The sequence below is a fragment of the Pseudorca crassidens genome, chromosome X (genome assembly GCF_039906515.1).
Source record: "Pseudorca crassidens isolate mPseCra1 chromosome X, mPseCra1.hap1, whole genome shotgun sequence".
NCBI classification, from domain to species: Eukaryota; Metazoa; Chordata; class Mammalia; order Artiodactyla; family Delphinidae; genus Pseudorca; species Pseudorca crassidens.
The window spans coordinates 18,938,111-18,958,538 of record NC_090317.1 but is presented as its reverse complement, the minus strand read 5'-3'; positions in this window follow the sequence as shown (position 1 = coordinate 18,958,538).

Genomic DNA, 20,428 nt, shown 5'->3' with positions numbered 1-20,428 from the left:
AGGGCAGCATTTGGAAAAGATCATGAGATTCTAGACGGAAGACTCTTGGAAGGCAGGGGCTGTGTTTGCTTTGGTCCTTAGGATCCAGTCCAGTCCCACTACATGTTTGCTGAATAAAATAAAATAATTCCTTCGATTGTATGTAATTATGTGTTTCTCTCTGTGATACCAATTTGATTGGAATAGTCCTCAAAGACCCTTAGTGGCAAAGTCTGAGGAGGTAAAGAGTTGATGACCCCAAACCGCTTAAACTCACTAGTGACTGAGGAAGGAGGAAGGTGGGTATTTCATTTACAACAGCTGAGGGTCTAGCTCATGGGGCCCCTACTGCTTTTTTTTGTTCAATTAATGACTGAGTCAGAAAATACTCAAAGAGAGAGTAGGAAGAAATAAGTCTTGAAATGTGAGTGGGGCCAGGTCACAGAGAGCTTTGAATTCCAGGTAAGAAATTTGTTATGCCAGACAATTAAAGGTTTTTGAGCAGAGAAGTGACAAAATCCGTAGGTAGTTAAGCGGATGTTTCAAACTTAATTATCTTAGCTCCTACCTGCCTCATGTGAAATATACCTCTTTCTTTTTGCTCACGGCATCTCTAGCCATATGCTGGGAGCCAGTGGAACGGGCTGGTCAAAAGCAGGGGCTCTAGAGACAGACAGACTTGCTTTCATATCTGGCTCTACCATTTACTCATGGGGTGTTTTAATGAGTCTTCGTTTCCTCATCTTTAAAGTCAGGTTTTGAAGATTCAGGGAGATAACGTGTGCAACGTATTTGACATAGGTTAAACACGAAATACAGGTTGGCCACTATTACTGTTATTATGGAGAATTATAGGTAAGTCCTGCTGGTGTGCCCTCTCTCCAGAGAGCGCCTACTTCTGAGCCAGAAACAACAATTTTCTTTTCTCAGAGCTTTACACCTTTCGAGATGGCAAGGGCACAGATCCTTTTAACTGTTACATTAAATGCATCTTAAACATATCACATGATACCCCACATGAATAATTAAGGTGAAGATAAAAAGCAATTGTTGCTGAAAGCTTGATTACCACTTTATCACTTCACAAAATGGAGTTGTGATGCTTCCATCCTAAGCACTTTTTTAACGTTTCTATTTCCAGAAAGCTTGTAAGAGACTCAGGCAATGTTGGCCAGCATTATTTTTCCTATCTCAGCTGACACACACATGCTCAAATTGAGAAAGTTAAAATATAATCCAAAATGGAGTAATTTTTTGATGGTTGAATTTTAAAAAATATTCTCCTGTAGATGGTCTGTGCGCTGGACAGCTGAGATGGCTATGTAAGAATCCTCAATGCCTTGCTTCCATATTTGTGTCAGGAAAAGAGGATGGATCTGTCTTTGCATTTAGTAGGGCATTAAAGTGTCTGCTAGTTATACATTGCCCATCACCAAATTTTATGTATTGTTTTCAAAGGATTGAGCTATAAAATGCTTTTTGTGGGCACATAGCGCTTAAAGTGAGCATCTTGTTAATGATTTGTTTAGCTGATTGCCTTTAGCTAAGATACAATTACCCATCAGGCTGTTTCAAGCCCTTGGACGTCAAATGGGGATTTTTAAGCAATTAGAAGGCAGCACCTCTTGCTTTTGGGATCCCTGAAGCAATAAGCTGATGCTTAAACTATTTATTATTCAGTAGTGACTGAGAGGACAATTTGCTGTGCATTTCTTGTAACACAACCACATCAGGTTTTTTTCTTTAGAAATTCTTCAATTGTGCTGGGATGGCTTCAATGATTTCCACTTCTGGTATGGGTTCTAAATCCTCAAAATTACTTAATGAAAGAATTGTTAGGTCTTTGGTTAAAAACCCATTTTCAGTACCAAAAAACTAGAAACTGGATTTTGTGATGTGAATCATAGATATAAAGCAGACTCATCTTAAAAAAAAAAAACTAACAGTGAGGGAATGGCAAAATCTCAGAATAAGGTCTTTAATCTGGGATGACTTTTCTAATAGATGGACCAGTAGTTTCAAGAACTGTTACAGAAACTACTGTAGAACATAAAAATAATGGCAACTTTCTAATAGTTTTGTTTTAATCAGGCCATGTTTTCCTCTTTTGAGCCTTTTTCCCATCCTTAAAAACTCCTTGATTATGAGCTTCTTAGCTACATAAATTGTGACATCGAGTACAAAATGAACATGTGAGATCCCTTGCTCAAAAATTATTGAGTTCCAAGATGGCAACAGATGAGCATGAAACCAAGTGCAGGGCCCGTCTAAGTGTGAAACCGTGTGTGACTGCATAAGTCACATACTCATAAAGCTAGCCCTGTTCCTAGCTTTATAGAATCCCAATGTGGGAAACATTGCAGATAAATGTCACCTTTTCGTTGAGTCAACAGTCCAATGATCTTCAAATTTTTGCAATGACTAGGACTTCTATTACCTCTTTCATCTCCTCTCCTTTTCTTTTTTTTTTTTTTTTTTTTTTGCGGTACGCAGGCCTCTCACTGCTGTGGCCCCTCCCGTTGCAGAGCACAGGCTCCGGACGCGCAGGCTCAGCGGCCATGGCTCACGGGCCCAGCTGCTCTGCGGCATGTGGGATCCTCCCGGACCGGGGCACGAACCCGTGTCCCCTGCATCGGCAGGCGGACTCTCAACCACTGCGCCACCAGGGAAGCCCTCCTCTCCTTTTCTTAATGGCTCTTATGATATATCTTGAAATAGAGCAATGTGCTTATTTTGGTATTATAAAAATTTTCTATGCTTTGCTTCCTTTCAGATTTTTGTCTTTGATCCTTGTGTTTAAAAATCTTGGAAAATATCCCTTGGGTGTGCACTGAACTTTGATGATAAAGCCCCCACTCAGTAAGTGTCTACTGTCATTGGGACTTTTCTTCCTCCTAGTTGCAAGGTTTGTGCTAACCAATTAGATGTTAGAGTGCATATTTTTTTTCTGTTTGCTTTTCTAATCAAGAAACATATACAACTCTTCCTTTGTTTGTGAGTATGAGTATTTAAACTTAGAGCTACTTGTCTCACTTTTAACCTAGGAACTTCCTTTTGATGCTAATTCTGTCTCTATACATAGCTTTATTGGCTCTAGCTGTTACAGCTCAAAGCTTTGAGATGATTTTCATCAATATTCAGTGATTGGATTGGGGATCTGCCTAATTTTTCATATAACAGATTGGCTTAGTTGAATATTTTTTCCAGGTTGAGTTAATGCTCTCATTAGGAGCTCTTGAAGCACAGGTTAGTCAGCACTGGTATATTCATTTGGAGAAGACTCTGTTTGCATTGTTCAAAGATAAAGTAGGAGTGTTCTTGATATCCCTGATAATGTGTTTTCTTCATTGACCTTTCATAGATTTGTTTGTTTAGAACTCTATTATTTATTACTTTTCTGTATTTTCACTATCTCCACACACACTGCCCTATCATATATCTCAATATCCATGAAGCTTTTTTTTTAAAGTAAGTCTCATTTTGCCTAGTAAAAAACTACACATGTAGTAGAGAGTTATCTGGGAAGAGTTCTTTTAAGGTATGTTAAATGCAGTGATGCTCTCAGGAAAAACCTTCCATGGGGACACACTACTTATGAGAAAATTGATTTTTCTTGTCCTTCTTTAACTTCATAGCAAAGAACCCAGGCTCCACCTTTGCTTCAAATCTGAGACCAGACTTTGTAGGTAGTTAAGAGTTAATCATTACTCCTAAGTGGAATCTTACTCATCAGTATTTCTGAGATGAACTCCATCACTTCCACTTCCCAGTACCACTTTTCCCCTTACCAACAAAAGAAACTCGTAGTAGAGCTCAGGCTGCTGGTCACAAGTGTGGAATACAAAGCACAGTAGAAGTGGTGAGGTCCACAAATAAATCAGCCTGGGTTTGGGGCTCCCTGTGAATGTTACGTAGGCATATTAATTGCTTACCGTACCCTCACAGGACACTCAAGGTCTTTTGCTTTTTTTCTGGCTGTCAATTCAGCTCAGATTCTCCAAGGTTCACCATAATTTCAAAAAGCAAGTGGATCATGACACATGGTAGTACAAGTCTGACACTCTTATAAGGCTCAGTGTATATTTGGTAGAAGCCATATATTTGTGTCATAAATATAAAAAAAGCAAGGACTCTAAGCGGCCCTCTGAAGGTGGTTCCCCCCACCTTCTTGCTTTCCCCCACTTGCTAAGCTCAGGGATTGGGGTGAAATTTTGGGTAGAGATCGATTACGGAGGAATTCCATTCATCTCATTGGATAGCAAGGGCAGTCACTGAAGGTCAGGGAATTTCAAATAGGTTTGGGAAATTCTGGGAACTGTTGACTACTCTGCTTTCAGGTGAAGCTACTGTTAAGATGTCTAATTCCTATGACATTAAGTGAGTTGTGGCATTTATGGTTTTACCTAATGCAATTTGCATGATAAAAAGTCTGAGAGGGCTCCCAAGCTTGGCTCAACAGCTGTTGCTGATCATCCAGTGGAGCAGAGGTGTATCCATGGTGATCTTCTTGTTTCAGCCAGAATAGGGATTCCCATAGGGCTTAATGGCCTGACATATTTCTAGCATCCTTAGTAAATAAAATACTGCATCACACAGGGGAAAATCTGAAACATCCTTTCAGAGAGAGGGTGAAGGTAGTGATATTTGCTATATTATGTCAGTCGGGGGTAATAGTAAGAAGAGATTCAAATTGGAGGTTATTAAAACACTTCTACTCTTTGAAGGGTCTCATTTTCTCCATTCTTTAATCATGTAAATGACCAATGATTAACGTTCCCAGGGGTATGCGGTTGATTGCACATTACAAATGATGAGAAGGATGCCATGTTAGGGAGACAAATAGTAAAAGAAGCGAATTTGATGGAGAGGCATTTCTCATTTTATATCCTGTTAGTTTGGGAACATTTAGGAGAGGGGGGAAATGACAAACGTGTGACAATTTGGAGAGCATCTGTAGCTGGGTATGGGTGAGCATAAGCCAGGGATTTGATTACTTAAAGCATAATGGGAAAGATATTAAATCTTTCTCTCCCTCCCTTTCTCATCTATTCTAGGATATATTTCCCAGATGAGGCAACAAAAATGGTACTGGTGTTGAGAGAGAGGGGGGAAAGAGAGAGAGAGAGACTGTAAAGTAAAAGGCATGGTCATTGGAGATCCTAGAGGGGAAGATGGCACAAGAGTAAGACACGGAGATCACCTTCCTCCCCACAGATACACCAGAAATACATCTACACGTGGAACAACTCCTACAGAACACCTACTGAACGCTGGCAGAAGACCTCAGACCTCCCAAAGGCGAGAAACTCCCCACGTACCTGGGTAGGGCAAAAGAATAAAGAATAAACAGACAAAAGAATACGGATGGGACCTACACCAGTGGGAGGGAGCTGTGAAGGATGAAAAGTTTCCACACACTAGGAAGCCCCTTCGCGGGCGGAGACTGCGGGTGGCGGAGGGGGGAGCTTCAGGGCCGCGGAGGAGAGCACAGCAACAGGGGTGCGGAGGGCAAAGCGGGGAGATTCCCGCACAGAGGATCAGGGCTGACCGGCACTCACCAGCCCGAGAGGCTTGTCTGCTCAGCCGCCGGGGCGGGCGGAGCTGGGAGCTGAGGCTCGGGCTTCGGTCGGATCCCAGGGAGAGGACTGGGGTTGGCGGCGTGAACACAGCCTGAAGGGGGCTAGTGCACCACAGCTAGCCGGCAGGAAGTCCGGGGAAAAGTCTGGAGCTGCGGAAGAGGCAAGAGACTTTTTCTTCCCTCTTTGTTTCCTGGTGCGCGAGGAGAGGGGATTCAGAGCGCTGCTTAAAGGAGCTCCAGAGACGGGCACGAGCCGCGGCTAAAAGCGCGGACCCCAGAGACGGGCGGGAGACGCTAAGGCTGCTGCTGCCACCACCAAGAAGCCTGTGCGCAACCGCAGGTCACTATCCACACCCCCTTTCCGGGGAGCCTGTGCAGCCCGCCACTGCCAGGGTCCTGGGATCCAGGGACAACTGCCCCGGGAGGATGCACGGCATGCCTCAGGCTGGTGCAACGTCACCGCGGCCTCTGCCGCCGCAGGCCCGCCCCGCACTCCGTGCCCCTCCCTCCCCCTGGTCTGAGTGAGTCAGAGCCCCCGAATCAGCGGCTCTTTAACCCCGTCCTGTCTGAGTGAAGAACAGACGCCCTCCAGCGACCTACACGCAGAGGCGGGGCCAAATCCAAAGCTGAGCCCCTGGGAGCTGTGAGAACAAAGAAGAGAAAGGGAAATCTCTCCCAGCAGCCTCAGGAGCAGCGGATTAACTCTCCACAATCAACTTGATGTACCTTGCATCTGTGGAATACCTGAATAGACAACGATCATCCCAAATTAAGGAGGTGGACTTTCAGAGCAAGATTTATGATTTTTTTCCCCTTTTCCTCTTTTTTGTGAGTGTGTATGTGTATGCTTCTGTGTGAGATTTTGTCTGTATAGCTTTGCTTCCACCATTTGTCCTAGGGTTCTATACGTCCGTTTTTGTTTGTTCGTTTTTCCTTTAAAAATTTTTTTCCTTAATAATTTTTTTATTTTAATAACTTTATTTTACTTTATCTTTATTTTATTTTATCTTTCTTTCTTTCTTTCCCTCCCTCCCTCCTTCCTTCCTCCCTCACTCCCTCCATCCCTCCCTCCTTTCTTTCTTTCTTTCCACTTTTTCTCCCTTTTATTCTGAGCTGTGTGGATGAAAGGCTCTTGGTGCTGCAGCCAGGAGTCAGTGCTGTGCCTCTGAGGTGGGAGAGCCAACTTCAGGACACTTGTCAACAAGAGACCTCCCAGCCCCACATAATATCAAACGGCAAAAATCTCCCAGACATCTCCATCTCAACACCAGCACCCAGCTTCACTCAACGACCAGCAAGCTAGAGTGCTGGACACCCTATGTCAAACAACTAGAAAGACAGGAACACAACCCCACCCATTAGCAGAGAGGCTGCCTAAAATCATAATAAGGCCACAGACATCCCAAAACATACCACCAGACGTGGACCTGCCCACCAGAAAGACAAGATCCAGCGTCATCCACCAGAACACAGGCACTAGTCCCCTCCACCAGGAAGCCTTCACAACCCACTGAACTAACTTTAGCCACTGGGGACAGACACCAAAAACAACGGGAACTACGAACCTGCAGCCTGCAAAAAGGAGACCCCAAACACAGTAAGATAAGCAAAATGAGAAGACAGAAAAACACACAGCAGATGAAGGAGCAAGATAAAAACCCACCAGACCTAACAAATGAAGAGGAAATAGGCAGTCTACCTGAAAAAGAACTCAGAATATTGATAGTAAAGATGATCCAAAATCTTGGAAATAGAATAGACAAAATGCAAGAAACATTTAACAAGGACATAGAAGAACTAAAGATGAAACAAACAACAATGAACAGCACAATAAATGAAATTAAAAATACTCTAGATGGGATCAAGAGCAGAATAACTGAGGCAGAAGAACGGGTAAGTGACCTGGAAGATAAAATAGTGGAAATAACTACTGCAGAGCAGAATAAAGAAAAAAGAATGAAAAGAACTGAGGACAGTCTCAGAGACCTCTGGGAATTAAACACACCAACATTCGAATTATAGGGGTTCCAGAAGAAGAAGAGAAAAAGAAAGGGACAGAGAAAATATTTGAATAGATTATAGTTGAAAACTTCCCTAATATGGGAAAAGAAATAGTTAATCAAGTCCAGGAAGCACAGAGAGTCCCATACAGGATAAATCGAAGGAGAAATATGCCAAGACACATATTAATCAAACTGTCAAAAATTAAATACAAGGAAAACATATTAAAAGCAGCAAGGGAAAAAGAACAAATAACACACAAGGGAGTCCCCATAAGGTTAACAGCTGATCTTTCAGCAGAAACTCTGCAAGTCAGAAGGGACTGGCAGGACATATTTAAAGTAATGAAGGAGAAAAACCTGCAACAAAGATTACTCTACCCAGCAAGGTTCTCATTCAGATTTGATGGAGAAATTAAAACCTTTACAGACAAGCAAAAGCTGAGAGAGTTCAGCACCACCAAACCAGCTTTACAACAAATGCTAAAGGAACGTCTCTAGGCAAGAAACACAAGAGAAGGAAAAGACCTACAATAACGAACCCAAAACAATTAAGGAAATGGGAATAAGGAGATACATATTGATAATTACCTTAAATGTACATGGACTAAATGCTCCCACCAAAAGACACAGATTGGCTGAATGGATACAAAAACAAGATCCATATATATGCTGTCTACAAGAGACCATTTCAGACCTAGAGACACATACAGACTGAAAGTAAGGGGATGGAAAAAGATATTTCATGCAAATGGAAACCAAAAGAAAGCTGGAGTAGCAATTCTCATATCAGACAAAATAGACTTTAAAATAAAGACTATTAGAAGAGACAAAGAAGGACACTACATAATGATCAAGGGATCGATCCAAGAAGAGGATATAACAATTGTAAATATTTATGCACCCAACATAGGAGCACCTCAATACATAAGGCAAATACTAACAGCCATAAAAGGGGAAATCGACAGTAACACATTCATAGTAGGGGACTTTAACACCCCACTTTCACGAATGGACGGATCATCCAAAATGAAAATAAATAAGGAAACACAAGCTTTAAATGATACATTAAACAAGATAGACTTAATTGATATTTATACGACATTCCATCCAAAAACAACAGAATACACATTTTTCTCAAGTGCTCATGGAACATTCTCCAGGATAGATCATATCTTGGGTCACAAATCAAGTCTTGGTAAATTTAAGAAAATTGAAATTGTATCAAGTATCTTTTCTGACCACAACACCATGACACTAGATACCAATTACAGGAAAAGATCTGTAAAAAATACAAACACATGGAGGCTAAAAAATACACTACTTAATAACGAAGTGATCACTGAAGAAATCAAAGAGGAAATTTAAAAATACTTAGAAACAAATGACAATAGAGAGACAACGACCCAAAACCTATGGGATGCAGCAAAAGCAGTTCTAAGAGAGAAGTTCATAGCAATACAATCCCACCTTAAGAAACAGGAAACATCTCGAATAAACAACCTAACCTTGCACCTAAAGCAATTAGAGAACGAAGAACCAAAAAACCCCAAAGTTAGCAGAAGGAAAGAAATCATAAAAGTCAGATCAGAAATAAATGGAAAAGAAATGGAAATGATAGCAAAGATCAATAAAACTAAAAGCTGGTTCTTTGAGAAGATAAACAAAATTGATAAAGCATTAGCCAGACTCATCAAGAAAAAAAGGGAGAAGACTCAAATCAATAGAATTAGAAATGAAAAAGGAGAAGTAATAACTGACACTGCAGAAGTAAAAAAGATCATGAGTGATTACTACAAGCAACTCTATGCCAATCAAATGGATAACCTGGAAGAAATGGACACATTCTTAGAAAAGCACAACCTTCCGAGACTGAACCAGGAAGTAATAGAAAATATGAACAGACCAATCACAAGCACTGAAATTGAAACTGTAATTAAAGATCTTCCAACAAACAAAAGCCCAGGACCAGATGGCTTCACAGGCGAATTCTCTCAAACATTTAGAAAGGAACTAACACCTATCCTTCCCAAACTCTGCCAAAATATAGCAGAGGGAGGAACACTCCCAAACTCATTCTACGAGGCCACCATCACCTTGATACCGAAACCAGACAAGGATGTCACAAAGAAAGAAAACTATAGGCCAATATCACTGATGAACATAGATGCAAAAATCCACAACAAAATACTAGCAAACAGAATCCAGCAGCACATTAAAAGGATCATACACCATGATCAAGTGGGCTTTATTCCAGGAATGCAAGGGTTCTTTAATATATGCAAATCAATCAACGTGATACACCACATTAACAAATTAAAGGAGAAAAACCGTATGATCATCTCAATAGATGCAGAGAATGCTTTCGACAAAATTCAACACCCATTTATGATAAAAACCCTGCAGAAAGTAGGCATAGGGGGAACTTTCCTCAACATAATAAAGGCGATGTATGACAAACCCACAGCCAACATTGTCCTCATTGGAGAAAATCTGAAAGCATTTCCACTAAGATCAGGAACAAGACAAGGTTGCCCACTCTCACCACTATTATTCAACATTCTTTCGGAAGTTTTAGCCACAGCAATCAGAGAGGAAACAGAAATAAAGGAATCCAAATTGGAAAAGAAGAAGTAAAACTGTCACTGTTTGCAGATGACATGACACTATACATAGAGAATCCTAAAGATGCTACCAGAAAACTACTAGAGCTAATCAAATGAATTTGGTAAAGTAGCAGGATACAAAATTAATGCACAGAAATCTCTGGCATTCCTATACACTAATGATGAAAAATCTGAAAGAGAAATCAAGAAAACCCTCCCATTTACCATCACAACAATAAGAATAAAATATCTAGGAGTAAACCTACCTAAGGACACAAAAGACCTGTATGCAGAAAATTATAAGACACTGATGAAAGAAATTAAAGATGATACAAACAGATGGAGAGATACACCATGTTCTTGGATTGGAAGAATGAACATTGTGAAAATGACTCTCCTACCCAGAGCAATCTACAGATTCAATATAATTCCTATCAAACTACCACTGGCATTTTTCACAGAACTAGAACAAAAAATTTCACAATTTGTATGGAAACACAAAAGACCCCGAATAGTCAAAGCAATCTTGAGAATGAAAAACGGAGCTGGAGGAATCAGGCTCCCTGACTTCAGACTATACTACAAAGCTACAGTAATCAGGAGAGTATGGTACTGGTGCAAAAACAGAAAGATAGATCAATGGAACAGGACAGAAAGCCCAGAGAGAAACCCACGCACATATGGTCACCTTATCTTTGATAAAGGAGGCAGGAATGTGCAGTGGAGAAAGGACAGCCTCTTCAATAAGTGGTGCTGGGAAAACTGGAGAGGTACGTGTAAAAGTATGAGATTAGATCACTCCCTAACACCATATACACAAATAAGCTCAAAATGGATTGAAGACCTAAGTGTAAGGCCAGAAACTATCAAACTCTTAGAGGAAAACTTAGGCAGAACACTCTATGACATAAATCACAGCAAGATCCTTTTTGACCCACCTCCTGGAGAAATGGAAATAAAAATAAATAAATGGGACCTAATGAAACTTCAAAGCTTTTGCACAGCAAAGGAAACCATAAACAAGACCAAAAGACAACCCTCAGAATGGGAGAAAATGTTTGCAAATGAAGCAACTGACAAAGGATTAATCTCCAAAATTTATAAGCAGCTCATGCAGCTCAATAACAAAAAACAACCCAATCCAAAAATGGGCAGAAGACCTAAATGGACATTTCTCCGAAGAAGATACACAGACTTCCAACAAACACATGAAGGAATGCTCAACATCGTTAATCATTAGAGAAATGCAAATCAAAACTACAATGAGATATCATCTCACACTGGTCAGAATGGCCATCATCAAAAAATCTAGAAACAATAAATGCTGGAGAGGGTGTGGAGAAAAGGGAACACTCTTGCACTGCTGGTGGGAATGTGAATTGGTACAGCCACTATGGAGAACAGTATGGAGGTTCCTTAAAAAACTACAAATAGAGCTACTATATGACCCAGCAATCCCACTACTGGGCATATACCCTGAGAAAAACCATAATTCAAAAAGAGTCATGTACCAAACTGTTCATTGCAACTCTATTTACAATAGCCCAGAGATGGAAACAACCTAAGTGTCCATCATCGGATGAATGGATAAAGAAGATGTGGCACATATATACAATGGAATATTGCTCAGCCATAAAAAGAAACGAAATTGAGCTATTTGTAATGAGGTGGGTAGACCTAGAGTCTGTCATACAAAGTGATGTAAGTCAGAAAGAAAAAGACAAATACCGTATGCTAACATATATATATGGAACTTAAGAAAAAAAATGTCATGAAGAACCTAGGGGTAAGACAGGAATAAAGATACAGACCTACTAGAGAATGGACTTGAGGAAATGGGGAGGGGGAAGGGTAAACTGTGATAAAGCAAGAGAGCGGCATGGACATATATACACTACGAAACGTAAAATAGATAGCTAGTGGGAATCAGCCACATAGCACAGGGAGATCAGCTCGGTGCTTTGTGACCACCTAGAGAGGTGGGATAGGGAGGGTGGGAGGGAGGGAGACACAAGAGGGAAGAGATATAGGAACATATGTATATGTATAACTGATTCACTTTGTTATAAAGCAGAAACTAACACACCATTGTAAAGCAATTATACTCCAATAAAGATGTAAAAACAAACTGATAAACTATTTTTTAAAAAATAGGCATGGTCATTAGAAGTCTCTGCAAAAGGAACATGTCACTTGGGAGCAGATGGGCAACTTACTGGCACATCTCAATGAATAATTTAACAGTTTGACTAATTGCCGCTTTGAAAACCACAGTTCTGATCCAGAGATGGGAACAGAGGACATTGTATTGGGGGTAGTAACATGACAAATCAGTGATGGTGTGGAGAGCAATGGGCGGTGGGCTTGGAAGGGGAAGCCCGTAATGATGGAGTGCTGACAGGGTAGATGCCCATGAAATGAATTAGAGCCACAGGGAAATAAAATGGTTATATTCATGTCTGATAAAGAAGCCAGAGGCTTCTTTGTTGTTGTTGTGTTAGTTTCAGGTGTACGGCAAAGTGATTCAGTTATACATATACATGTAGCTATTCTTTTTCAAATTCTTTCTCAAATTCTTTTCCCATTTAGGTTATTACAGATATTGAGCAGAGCTCCCAGTGAAGCCAGAGGCTTCTTGGAAGGGCTTCAGTTTCCGTGATAACAAAGGAGGATGACTTGGTGACTTACATGATCCATTCTAGTCAGAGCCTGTGGATCAAACTGAAGCATTGGCTCCCAACCCCGGAGTCTTTTATTTAGTAGCTATGAATGGAAATCAATAACAGATTTTTAAGGTCTTTAGGAGATTCTGATACATGACCAGGCTTGGCAACCACTGTTTTAGAAGGAAGTAATTGCAAAAATGACCTGAATTCTGTCTAGGCTATATTATCCCACAGTTTTGGGGAAAAAAAAAGAGTTATATAATAGATAAACAATTTACAGATAATTTCTATTTTTAAATCTGTGATATTAAGCATAAAATTCCCTTCCCTTTTCAAGACAAAGCGAACCTTTAAGACTGTGTAGTTGAACAAGCACCCAGTGGATCTATTGCTGTTTGGTGATAGAACACTCAAATATTCAGTGTTTTTATTTCCTTATTTTTTTGCTTGTTTGTTTCTTTTGGCTGTTGATGGTAAGATTTTTTTTTAATTTTTGGCTTGTTTGCTTAAGAGGGGAAAAGACCAGTTTTGAAAAGTTAGTCCTCTATCCCTTGAGTTAGAGGGAATAGCAAACATTATATGTGTTCGTATAAATGGATTAAGCCTCAGATGGAAAATACAAGTAAAAAATATTGACAGGCTCTAGTCACAATAGCTAAGAGGTGGAAGCAGCCCACGTGTTCATCTATGGATGAATGGATAAGCAAAACATGGTATATGTACACAATGGAACAGTATGCAGCCTTAAAAAAGGAGATCCTGACACATGCTACAACATGGGTAAAGCTTGAGAACATCATGCTAAGTGAAATAAGCCAGTCACAAAAAGACAAATGCTGAATGATTCCACTTATATGAACTATCTAAAAGTAGTCAAATTAATAGAAACAGAAAGTATAATGGTGGCTACCAGGTGCTGGGGGGAGGGGGAAAGGGGAGTTATTTTTTAACAGGTAGAGTTTCAGATTTGCAAGATGAAAAAGTTCTGGAGATCTGTTTCACAACCACATGATTATACTTAACACTAGGGAACTGTACACTTAAAAATTGTTAAGTTGGTAAACGTTATGTTATGTGTTTTGTTTTGCTTTTTACCACAGTTTAAAAAATAACATTAGCAGTCTCTCACAACCCATCAAGCCATACAGGACTTTCTTTTCCAAGCATGTGAGAATTTTGAACTCTGGCATACATTTGTTCTGAGCTTCCAATAAGTTGTTTTAAAATTGTCTTCAGACATCCTGTAAGTTATTAAGCTTATAAATTCTTCAGTTTTTTCCTTGACGTCCACAGCTTTTCCATGGTTCCCCTTTCCAAATATTGAATGCACAATGGATTTATTTCTTTACTTTTCTATTCTGAATTTCATTGTGTCATGATCACTGTGAAATAGGAAGTACCTGTGGGAAATGCAAACTTCCTGCTTTCCCTTACTTTAATCCCAGATAGCCTACTTCTAGCTCCTATGCAGCAAAATAACACTTCTGTATTCTTGGCACTTACATTTTCCAAGTAATCATGATGCTATCACCCTGCCCCTGTTTATCCCCCTGCTGGTGCTTATTCAAACTCATGTCCACTTCAATTATCTTTATAAGAAGTCTCTGTAATCCATCTCTTATTTAATCATGGCATTGCACTTTTCAGAACTCTCTCCAATTTGTTCTGCCTTTTTGGACCTGAAGATCCCTGAGCAATTTATTTGCTCTTTCAGGGGTGGAAGTGGGTTCTGTAAAAGTATCCAGAAATTCATTTCTGAGTGAGAAAATTTTCTTTCGCATAAGGAAACTTTGATGATTGTATAGTCCAAAGGATGCTCATCTTTTGAAATATGAGCATAAGAAAAGTTGTGGACCCTCCATAATAGCATTTTGGACTTTAGCTGTCTGTTAAATGAGAAAATGCACAGTGACCAAAAAATCTCCTCTGAATTCAGTAACAATGTCTTATCAATAACAACATCTAGACACATTTGAAGAATAGGAATATACATATGGGAGAGGTGTATCATTTATTCAATCTCCACACCACATTTATTGGACATACAACTCTAGACAACTTCTCCAACACCATCCCACCCACCACCCTCCAAGAGCTCTACGATCCAAAGTCTAGGAGAACCATTATATAGACCAGTCTCTGATTCCAGGTAAATTTCACGGAAGTTACTCCAGAGAGAGAGTTATATGATCTATCCTAAACACCTCCAGCAAAGGGGATTCCACAGGCTTGCACTTCCATTCCACAAGCTAATGTGGCAGCACTTAATAATTCCTTTGTTTTAGGCTCCCTACTAGCCTCAGGCATCAGTGTCAGCGAAAGGCAGTAACTCAGGGCAGTTTTTCGTTTCTCCAAGCCTGTGCTTCTCCCCAAGTTGATATAGGCAGTCATTTCAGGGGATGGCATATATGCCTCACCTTCATGTTGCAGAGGTGAACAACAGGGAGCCAGTTACAGGGATAAGGATCTAGAGAGCCCAGGTCTCACATCAAATACATCAAATGCATCCAATGCTATATCTGGAAAAGATGACAGCTGTATTTCAAAAAGATACATGAATCCCAATGTTCATAGCAACACTATTGACAATAGCCAAGAAGTGGAAGCAACCTAAATGTCCGTCGACAGATGAATGGATAAAGAAGATGTGCTATATATATATATATATATATATATATATATATATATATATATACAATGGACTACTACTCAGCCATTAAAATGAATGAAATAATGCCATTTGCAGCAACATGGATAGACCTAGAGATTATCATACTAAGTGAAGTAAGTCAGGCAGAAAAAGACAAATATTATATGATAACACTTATATGTGGAATCTAAAAACTGTTACAAGTGAATTTCTTATTTCAAAACAGAAACAGACTCACAGACATAGAAAACAAACTTATGGTTACAAAAGGGGAAGGGGGGGAGAGACAAATTGGGAGTATGGGATTAACAGATACACACCACTATATATAAAATAGATAAACAACAAGGATTTACTGTATAGCACAGGGAACTATATTCAATATCTTGTAATAAGCTATAAAGGAAAAAGAATCAAAAAGAATATATATATATATATGTATGTATAACCGAAACACTTTGCTGTACGCCTGAAACTAACACAATACTGTAAATCAACTATACTTTGATTAAAAAAAAACAATGCATCAAATGCTGTTTATTGTCATTTCATGTGTTGATCTTGGACAAGTTACTTAAGCTCCCTGAGTTTCTATAGCTTTGTTTGGTAAATGGAGGCAAAAGCAGTGGACAGGCCACTGTGGGGCTTAGATAATTAAGATTCTGGCTCTGGGGAATTTTCCGGCAGTCCAGTGGTTAGGACTACTTGCTTTCACTGCTTCGGGCCCGGGTTCGATCTTTGGTCAGGGAACTAAGATCCCACAAGCTGCGCAGTGTGGCAAAAAAAAAAAAAAAAAGGATTCTGGCTCTGGACTTCTGTTTTCTAAAGGCTGCAAAGCTGATGAATACCTGCCCTCCTCTTTGAAATCATTCATAAAGTTGTTAAAGAAAGTGTGCTTAATGGTGACCCCTTGGTGGAGAGCTACACCCAGACTAGAACCAAAGTGTATAGCTATTAACTATGCTTAGAGTCTTTGTAGAATCTTGGAATTCACAGGGATCTCCTTTATTTAAGTATTTTGGTTTAAAAAATATTGTATTATTAATATTTTTTTACTTTTGGGTGAAAGAAAGTGTAGCCAGAAATGTAGTATCCGGAAAATAGCACTGGACAAAAATCAGATGATAGCTGGTACTGGCTGACTTTATGACCTTAGATACACTCTTACATTGTCTGTGCCTCAGTTTCTTCACCTTTAAAATGAGGTGTTGGAGTAGCTGATCAACAAGGGCTCTTGCAGCTCTGCTTTCTCAAATTCTGTGCTCAGATCACATTGCAGTCAACTGAGACTAATGGCATTATTTTAGAAAACACGTATTTAAGATATAATTTGTGGTAAAAATGATACAATCATATTAGGCTAGTAATTCTCCAAACAGTTATTTAGCACTTATTTCACTATGTAGACTTACCATCTATAAACTAATGATTTGCAAGGTAATAAATACTGGAAATCTGAGTCAAGACCTTGGTTTCTAACATCACTCTGCACGTAAGGGAACTAGGACAACAGAGAGAAATGACTGATTCCAGGTTGATGACAGAGAAGGTACAGATAAACCTTGGACATCTTGTCATATCAGAAAGCAATGAAGTGCTCAAAAAATAATGGAGACGTGTCACAAGGACACAGGAGCTGTCTTGGAGGAGCTCCCATTGGCCAAATCTGGGACAATTTCAGCATGATGATAATTAAGTAATAATTATAAATCGTTGTGGAAAAAGTAGGAAATCATAAAGTCCTATCAATAATAAATAACCAGGGAGAAGGGATAGCTCTTGCCTACAGTTGAATGCTGAATGCTAACTGGGATATGTGAACGAGGTGCTGGATTTGAAAAATCAGTATTTTGTGAGCATCATAATGAAGACTGGATAAAATGAAAATCAATGGATATTAAATCTAGGTGGAGATTTTGGTGAGGAGCAGGATATTTGCATGGAATTAAAGTGTCTTCCTGGGCTTCGCTGGTGGCGCAGTGGTTGGGAGTCCGCCTGCCAGTGCAGGGAACATGGGTTTGGGCCCTGGTCCGGGAGGATCCCACATGCCGCGAAGTGACTTGGGCCCGTGTGCCACAACTACTGAGCCTGTGCTCTAGAGCCCGCGAGCCACAACTACTAAAGCCCGTGCACCTAGAGCCCGTGCTCTGCAACAAGAGAAGCCACCACAATGAGAAACCCGCGCACTGCAACGAAGAGTAGCCCCTGCTTGCCGCAACTAGAGAAAAAGCCCGCGTGCAGCAACGAAGACCCAATGCAGCCAAAAATAAAATAAATAAATAAATTTTTTTAAAAAAGTGTCTTCCTACAGACTGCTTATTAGTTGCAAGGGGAAAAGTAGTAATTATACAGTGAAGAAACTGGACAACAATTAGGCCAGGTGATCAACATTAACATCACTATTGATAGACGGGTGAACATTGTGTGCCTTCAATGCAATGCCCTGAGATCACAACACTGATGTAGTGTTCAAGCCTAGAATGCACAGCCGGAATCTAATCATGGATCAGACAAACCCCTCCCCACAAAAAAGGAATGTTGAAAATGTCAATGTCATAAAGAATCAAGAAAGCTTGTGGAATGTTCCAGATTAAAGGAGACTAAAAATCATGACAACTATATGTAATACCTGATCCTAGACTAAATTCTGCACTGGAGGGAAAGAAACGCTATAAAGGATGTTATTAGGTAAACCGAAAAAAATGTGCAAAATGGATATATAGATGGTAGATTAGATAAAAGTAGTATATCAATGTAAATTTATGAAGTTGGTGACTCCCCTATAGAAGCATACACTGAAGTATTTAGGGGTGAAGGGACGTGATGTATGTAAGACACTTTCAAAGGGTTCAGGAAAAGAATGCATAGGAAGAGAGAGACAGAGAGAGGAGGAGTGAGGGAGGGAGGGAGGGAGAGGGAGGGGGCAAGTAAATGATAAAGCAAATGAAGTAAAATGTTAACAAGAGGTGAAGCTAGATAAAGATTATACATGTATACTCTATGCTATCTGACTTTTGCAACATTTCTGTATGTTTGAAATTATTTCTAAATAAAAAGGTAAAAAAAAAACTTTAAGTAGTAAGAGTTTTCTTAGATACAATCCCCAAAATACAATCTATAAAAATATTGGTAAATTGAATTTCATCAAACTTAAAAACTTCTGCTTTTGAAAGACACTGTGAAGAAAGTGAAAAGACAATCCATGTACTAGGAGAAAATAGTTGTAAATCATATGAAAGACTTGTATCCAAATAAAAGACTTGGATCCAGAATGACCTGCAAGATGATAAACACTAGAAATTTTTTTAAAAGCTGAGCCTGGACCTTGGTCTCTAACACCATTCTCCACCTAAAGGAACTAGGGCAATGCAGAGAATGGCAGAAAATACAGCATGTTAGAAGTACAGAAAAGAACTCTCAACACCAAATAATAAAACAAACAAGCACCAGAGAAGATATACAGATTGCCAACAAACACATGAAAGAATGCTCAACATCATTAATCATTAGAAAAATGCAAATCAAAACTACAATGAGATATCATCTCACACCGGTCAGAATGGCCATCATCAAAAAATCTAGAAACAATAAATGCTGGAGAGGGTGTGGAGAAAAGGGAACACTCTTGTGCTCTTGGTGGGAATGTAAATTGATACAGCCACTATGGAGAGCAGTATGGAGGTTCCTTAAAAAACTAAAAATAGAACTACCATACGACCCAGCAATCCCACTACTGGGCATATACCTTGAGAAAACCATAATTCAAAAAGAGTCACGTACCACAATGCTCATTGCAGCTGTATTTACAATAGCCAGGACATGGAAGCAACCTAAGTGTCCATCATTGGATGAATGGATAAAGAAGATGTGGCACATATATACAATGGAATATTACTCAGCCATAAAAAGAAACGAAATTTAGATATTTGTAGTGCGGTGGGTGGACATAGAGTCTGTCATAGAGGGGTGAAGTAAGTCAGAAAGAGAAAAACAAATACCGTATGCTAACTCATATATATGGAATCTAAGAGGAAAAAAAAAGGTCATGAAGAACTTAGGGGTAAGACGGGAATAAAGACACAGACCTACTAGAGAATGGAGTTGAGGATATGGGGAGGGGGAAGGGTAAGCTGGGACAAAGTGAGATAGTGGCATGGACATATATACACTACCAGACGTAAAATAGATAGCCAGTGGGAAGCAACTGCATAGCACAGGGAGATCAGCTCGGTGCTTTGTGACCACCTAGAGGGGTGGGATAGGGAGGGTGGGAGAGAGGGAGATGCAAGAGAGAAGAGGTGTGCGGACATATGTATATGTATAACTGATTCACTTTGTTATAAAGCAGAAACTAACACACCATTGTAAAGCAATTATACTCCAATAAAGATGTTTTAAAAAACAAACAAACAAACAAACAAGCAAACAAAACTAATGAAAATGATAAAAATATTTGAATAGGCACATCACCAAAGAAGATACACCCACAGCAAATAAGCACATGAAAAGGTGATGAATCTCAATGATCGTTAGGGAAAGGCAAATTAAAACTGCAAGATACCTCTTCACAATCACTAAATTTAAAAAAGCTGACCATACCAAGTGATGCTGAGGATGCAGAGCTGGAATCTTACATACTGGTGGTGGGAACTGAAAACGATACAACCAATTTGGGAAATATTTTGACATTTATTTAAAAAATCAAACCCGAACTTATCATATGATCTAGCCACTCTACTCTGGTATATACCCAAGAGAAGTTAAAGCATATTTCCACACAAAGACTTGTATAAGAATGTTCATAGCAGCTTTATTTGTATAGTCAAAACTTGGAAACTGCTCAAATACCCATCACCAGGTGAATGGGTAAACAAATTGTGATGGGAAACTACTCAGCAACAAAAAGAAATTAGCTATTGATACATGCAACAACTTAGATAATCTCAAAA